The sequence below is a fragment of the Babylonia areolata genome, chromosome 25 (genome assembly GCF_041734735.1).
Source record: "Babylonia areolata isolate BAREFJ2019XMU chromosome 25, ASM4173473v1, whole genome shotgun sequence".
NCBI lineage: Eukaryota > Metazoa > Mollusca > Gastropoda > Neogastropoda > Buccinidae > Babylonia > Babylonia areolata.
The window spans coordinates 11,826,043-11,833,542 of NC_134900.1; the positions used below are offsets into that span (position 1 = coordinate 11,826,043).

The window sequence follows — 7,500 nt, forward strand, 5'->3', positions numbered from 1 at the left end:
GCGGCGACTCAAAAAATCAAAAATCAATCAGCCAGGACGAATCACATCCAGCTTTTGGGATTTTCGAGATGCTCCCCTCTCGTCGACGGTACAGAAGTATAAGGACGAAAACCAATCGCTTCGCCAAATAGCTTTTTTCTCCAAAGCAGTCAATGCCCTGTCTCTCAACTGAACAAATCCAGTATGATAAATAGAACTGTGCAATCAAGAACCATCCACCTGAAGATCTAGTCATCAGCCCCATCCACATGTAATATGCGGCTTCTTTTCAAACGTGAGAGAGAGAGAGAGAGAGTGCATGTGCGAGTATGCACAAGTTTTTATACTGATATGCACTTGTATGTATCCTAATTTCTACTGTATCTGTGTTTGTGTATGATTTTCGATTTATGTTCGTACCTTGTTATGTGCTATCCCTCCACCCCCACCCCCACCCACCCCAATATTCCTTGTGACCCCGGTACACTTGGTAATAAAGTCATATTCTATTCTATTCTATTCTATGCCGCAGCACGGCGGCCTAGTGGTAATGCACCGGCAGACCAGGAAGCTGTGTCCACTGGTTCGAATCCTTTATACAGACCGTCGGAGATTTTTTTGCATTTCGCCGCCCCCCCCCCCCCCCCCCCCCTCCGCCCCAACACCCTCCCCATCCCCCATCAGTCCAAAACCCCTCACCTCCACTCCACCCCTTCCCCTCCCCTCTCCTCTCCTCCACCGGGCCTTGGATGGTGGCCTGGGTGCTATAGTCTTGCCTCCGGTATATATCAGTTGTCAGTCAGTCCGGCCGGCGTCAATAATTAATGTGCTGAAGTGTGACAATGTAATGTTGGCACATGCATTATTGTCGTCGGCGACGATGTAACATTATGTGCCGCAACACACCCTTCACCCTTTTGTTCCACGCGCACTCAACGGTCGCCGCGCAGAGCTAACAGAATCACTACTACTGGCGCTCTGACTCTCACCCTCTTCCTCACGCCTCCTCTACTTTGATGTCTTGGTGTGGTTGTTGTTGTTGTTGTTGTTTGTGGTGGTGGTAGTGGTTGTTGTTGTTGTTGTTGTTGTTTGTGGTGGTGGTAGTGGTTGTTGTTGTTGTTGTTGTTTGTGGTGGTGGTAGTGGTTGTTGTTGTTTGTTGTTGTTTGTGGTGGTGGTAGTGGTTGTTGTTGTTGTTGTTTGTGGTGGTGGTAGTGGTTGTTGTTGTTGTTGTTTGTGGTGGTGGTGGTAGTGGTTGTTGTTGTTGTTGTTGTTTGTGGTGGTGGTGGTAGTGGTTGTCGTTGTTGTTGTTGTTTGTGGTGGTGGTAGTGGTTGTTGTTGTTGTTGTTTGTGGTTGTTATTGTTTGTGGTTGTTGTTGTTGTTTGTTGTTGTAGTGGTTGTTGTTTGTTTTGTTGTTGTTTGTGGTTGTTCTTGTTGCTTGTTGTTGTTGTAGTTTGTGTTTGTTGTTGTTGTTTGTGGTGGTTGTTGTTGTTGTTTGTGGTTGTTGTTGTTTGTGGTTGTGGTGGTTGTTGTTTGTGCTTGGATGCGCCTGTATCTGTCGGTCTTGAGGCGCTGTGAAAAAAAAAAATATATATATATACATATAATCTGTAGTGTTTTGTGTGGGTATTTCACGTGTGTCCCACCTTTACTGTCTTTAAAGAAAATGATGATGGTAAAATACAGATTATATCTATAGAATAATAATAATAATAATGATAATAATAATCTTATTTACACACACACACACACACACACACACACACACACACACACACACACACATACACACACTCACACACACACACACACACACATATATATATATATGCGTGTGTGTGTAAGTGTGTGTGTGTTCGTGTGTGTGTGTGTGTGTATGAATTATATATATATATATATATATATATATATATATATATATATATTGTGTAAGTGTGTGTGTGTTCGTGTGTGTGTGTGTGTATGATTATATATATATATATATATATATATATATATATATATATATATATACATATATATATATATATATATATATATATATATATATATATGTGTGTGTGTGTGTGTGTGTGTGTGTGTATTATTGTATATATAATTGGCTGTTGGACACAACAGTTTCTACACCGCTACGCTATTCTGCCTGTCGCTGCGTACGGGTCTCCTCTGCGTCACTGTCAGAAAGTCTGTATGGTCATAGACACTAGAATGAGATATTAGTGTCTGTGGTCTGGTCGTCAGCCGCGCCGCGTGTGTGCGGTTATTGTCAGTGTATTTGTCACTTTGACTGTTATGTGTCGTGGCATCACGCTGTACCCACTATGTCATTACCGTCTGTACGTGGCTGCATCAGTCTGCTCATCTCTACAGTCAGTTTACCATGTAATTTCTTCCTCTTTCTCTTCAAATTCAAAATTCAAATTTTCAAATTCAAAAACATTTTATTGATCCACGTGGAAATTAACGTATGACAATCACAAGCTCGTTGTAAATACAGACACAGACACAGACACACACACACACACACACACACACACACACACACACACACACACACACACACACACACACACACACACACACACACACACACACACACACACACACACACACACACACACACAATTTGTGTGTGTGTGTGTCTGTCTGTGTGTGTGTGTCTGTCTGTCTGTATGTCTGTGTGTCCTTGGTATACTTTAACATTATCATTTTCTCTGGAAATACTGTGTCCGTCAACACCAAATTTGGCTTAAAAATAATAGGAAAGGAATCTTCACAGTCATACCAATAATAGTTTGTAAGTCTCCCGAATTAAGCCGCGTTCCCCGTATCATTAACGGTTTATCTCGTTGAGGCCATTTCCGGGATTCCGTTTTTTTTTTTTTGTTTTGTTTTGTTTTTTTTTTACACTTATAGTTGACTTCATCAAGTTTTTGCGCCTTATACATTTTATTATTATTATTAGTTGTTGTTTTTTTTAATGTATTTATCTATTATTTATTTACTCTTTTTTTTCTTTCTTTTTTCTCAAGGCCTGACTAAGCGCTTTGGGTTACGCTGCTGGTCAGGCATCTGCTTGGCAGATGTGGTGTAGCGTATATGGACTTGTTCGAACGCAGTGACGCCTCTTTGAGCTACTGAAACTGAAAGTGAAACCGGGATTCCGAAAACACCATAATTATTATCTTCCGCATCTCAGTTGCAGTGGCGTTGACGATGTTTAACTCTCTCCATACGAACGGCGAAAGAGACGACGTTAACAGCGTTTCACCCCAATTACCACCATCAAAACATTACAAGCGGAAGGCTCTTACACTGAAGACGTGAATGTTGACAAAGAATACCACAATTCTGACGACGGAAGCTAAAGGTTGGATCATTGAGACGCCCACTGGACATCCGAGGGGTCTGTGTAGAGGAGAAGAGAGGACTGGCCGTACTGAGTGAGTTAATAAGACGGCGTGACCTCGTTTTTCTTGTTCGCAATTAAATGGAAAGAAATACAAATTCTGGACAGATCACATACAGTGACACAGACTATATCATCGACGTGTTTACTGCATATGAATCTTTTAAAGTGGTTACTCAATTAACGAGAATGAACATGAAAAAGAGAAATTGAATCGACCGTGTCGAACTTTCCCGGCGAGTGTAACTAAACTTGTACATCTATCTTGATCCAGAGAAAACGGTTAAATGTTGCAGTGTGATTGCGGCGATGGTAACGTCTCCTTTACCGCGGACTTCAAGGAATTCTTGGTTGTCCGAGATACACCAAAATAATGTGCTTTACAATGACATATACAGAACACATTTTAACGATTGATTTTTTTTTCTTAAAGTGTATCACAAATGAGTCTTGAAGGCCTTGCCTCTTGTTTTTCTTTTGTTGCTGTTCACGTTGCTAATTTCTGTTTCACAGATGTTTATGAATTGCTTATTCCATTGTTATAGTTTATCCTGTCTCTGTTTGTCCCCCTTAAAACTCCATCCCAACCCCACCTCCCCACACACACACACACACACACACACACAACACGCACGCGCACACACACACACACACACACACACAACACGCACACACACACACACACACACACACACACACACACACACACACACACACACACACACACACACAACACGTCTAATATCAAAGTGAAAAGACATTAAGTTAAAGAAACACACACACACACACACACACACACACACACACACACACACACACACGTACGTTGCGTTAAGACTATAAGGTATTAGCACAGGTAAAACTCCCAAAAGATGCTAAAAACACGAGCCTGCAAATGCACTGTGTCGCCACTGAGCGTAGCGCAAGCAAATCTGGTGATTTTCCGCATCATTTTCTTGATGTTGTTGTTATTGTTGTTGGTGGTGGTGGTGGCGGTGGTGATGATGATGGTGATGGTGATGATGATGGTGGTGGTGGTGGTGGTGGTGATGATGATGGTGATGATGATGGTAGTGGTGATGGTGGTGATGATGGCGATGATGATGATGGTGATGATGATGGTAGTGGTGATGGTGGTGATGATGGCGATGATGGTGGTGATGATGGTGATGGTGGTGATGATGATGATGTAACCGTTTGCTGCATTTTTCTCATCATTACGAACAGAACAAGCTGTCATGGGAGACTTGTCATGTGCCACAATACTCATGGACAACGCGGGGTTACCAAAGCAAATTTGAATTTAGCATACGACCCCCCCCCCCCCACCCCCGCCCCCCCCCACAACCCCCACACTCACTCATCATGTCTAGCCCCGAACTGTCCAAAAAATAGTCATCACTCCTTTGCGTTAGTTAGTTAGTTAGCTTGTTAGTTAGTTAGTTTGTTTGTCTGTCAGTGAGTCAGTCAGTCTGTCTGTTTGTTCGTTAGATTGTTAGTTAGATTGTTAGTTAGCTAGCTAGTTAGTTAGATACATTGGGGTGGTTTATTTTTTCGTCGATATCCGCCTCGAGCAATAACTATGGCCGACGGTGAAAACTATTCCAGGAAGCAAGGGGAAGGGGACCTGTCTAACCCATATCTCTCTACACTGACACCTCCAAAGCGTCATCACGTTTTAACTCACTCAGTACGGCCAGTCCACTCTTCTTCTCTACACAGACCCCTCGGATGTCCAGTGGGTGTCTGAATGACCCAACCTTTAGCTTCCGTCGTCAGAATTGTGGTATGCTCTGTCAACATTCACCTCTTCAGTATAAGAGCCTTCCGCTTGCAATATTTTGATGATGGTAATTGGGGTGAAACGCTGTTAACGTCGTCTCTTTCGCCGTTCGTATGGAGAGAGTTAAGTTGGGGTCCAGCGAAAACTGACGCCAAGTTTCATGTTGGGGTGTCTGGGAATCGTCGGAACTCACTGACGACGGGCTGCAACAGCCGAGTGGTTAAAAGCGTTGGACTTTCAATCTGATGGTCCCGGGTTCGAATCTCGGTAACGGCGCCTGGTGTCTCAAAACTCACCTTTTCCCTCAGCAGTAAGTTCAATTGTGGCAGGTCCACTTCCTTTGTGTTAGCTGTGCTTGACTATGTATGTATACATATGTATGTGTACATAACTACATGCATGTATATGAATGTGTATTGTGTGTGCGTGCGTTTATGTAAGTTTGTGCCTGCCTATGTGTGTGTATGTGTTAGGGTAGCTGTTAGATACACATGTATTGTTAAAATGTATGTATGCAGTGTGTGTGTGTGTGTGTGTGTGTGTGTGTGTGCGTGTGTATGCGTGTGTGTGTGTGTGTGTATGTGTGTGTGTGTAGTCATATTTTGGTGTGTGTATGCAACATAGATGTAATGTTTTATGTTAACAAAGAGTTTTTGTAAAGCACCTAGAGCAGATTTCTGGATAGTGTGCTATATAAGTATCCATTATTATCATTATTATTATTAAGGGTGGAGATTTTTCCGATCTCCCAGGTCAACTTAATGTCCAGACCTGCTTACTGCCTGAACCCCCTTCGTGTGTATACGCAAGCAGAAGATCAAATACGCGCGTTACAGATCCTGAAATCCATTTCAGCTTTCGGTGGGTTGATGGAAACAAGAACATACCCATCATGCACATCCCCGAAAACGGAGTATGGCTGCCTACGTGGCAGGGTAAAAACGGTCATGCACGTAAAAGTCGACTCGAGTACATACGAGTGAACGTGGAAGTTGCAGCCCACGAACGAAGAAGAAGAAGAAGAACTAACAAGTTATAGTTACATACATATGCACTTGTATATATCCTAATTTCTACTGTATCTGTGTTTGTGTGTGATTTTCGATTTATGTTCGTATCTTGTTATGTACTATCCCTCCCCAATATTCCTTGTGACCCCGGTACACTTGCTAATAAAGACATATTCTATTCTATTCTATTCTATTCTGCCGACAAAACCAACCAGACACACCCTACTTTGGCCCTTCCATGGTGGAGTGGAGTTTAACCCCTTGTCTCCTGAACCTTGGCGAGAAAAAATAAAATAAAATAAAAAATAAAGAAAATTTGAAGTGCAGTTACTACTGTCAGTGTGCATAACATTGGTGTAAGTGATTTTACTGACGAAAAGTAATGCAGTCCCCCAGTGGCAGAAGTCCAGAAGAAAAAAAAAGACTGACATCCTGACCTGTCCACGAAGAGCCTGGACAGCAAGTTGCAAGTCTTCATCAACACCTGTCTTCGCCAGATCCTGCACATCGGATGGCCGGAGCGAATCTCCAACGAGGAACTCATGCGCCGGACATAGCAAGACCAAATCACCAAGAGTATCCAGATGAGGAAGTGGGGTTGGGTTGGGTTGGACACACCCCGCGTCAGTAGAGGACAGGCCCACATTCCATGCCACGCACGCCTTGGACTGGAACCCACAGGGGAAATAAAGCGGAAGAGGGGACGACCAGTCACCACCTGGAGAAGAACTCTACAGGCCAGAACTCAAGTCCACCAACATGACCTGGGGTGAAGCCAAGAGAACAGCCCTAGACAGAGCGAGATGGGAATCTGCAGTGCGGGCCCTGTGTTCCGACCGAAACGAAGAGGGTTAACTCTTTCCATACGAACGGCGAAAGAGACGACGTTAACAGCGTTTCATCCCAATTACCATCATCAAAATATTGCAAGCGGAAGGCTCTTATACTGAAGACGTGAATGTTGACAAAGAATACGACAATTCTGACGACGGAAGCTAAAGGTTGGGTCATTCAGACACCCACTGGACATCCGAGGGGTCTGTGTAGAGGAGAAGAGAGGACTGGCCGTACTGAGTGAGTTAATAAGACGGCGTGACCTCGTTTTTCTTGTTCGCAATTAAATGGAAAGAAATACAAATTCTGGACAGATCACATACAGTGACACAGACTATATCATCGACGTGTTTACTGCATATGAATCTTTTAAAGTGGTTACTCAATTAACGAGAATGAACATGAAAAAGAGAAATTGAATCGACCGTGTCGTACTTTCCCGGCGAGTGTAACTAAACTTGTACATCTATCTTGATCCAGAGAAAA

At 43.1% G+C, this 7,500-nt stretch overlaps 1 protein-coding gene across 1 annotated transcript in view; it reads right to left on the reverse strand.

The window, feature by feature from the left end:
* Window positions 1-7,500, reverse strand: part of LOC143300040 (5-hydroxytryptamine receptor 1D-like) — an 18,280-nt gene that overhangs the window by 6,416 nt on the left and 4,364 nt on the right. The window lies entirely within an intron of this gene.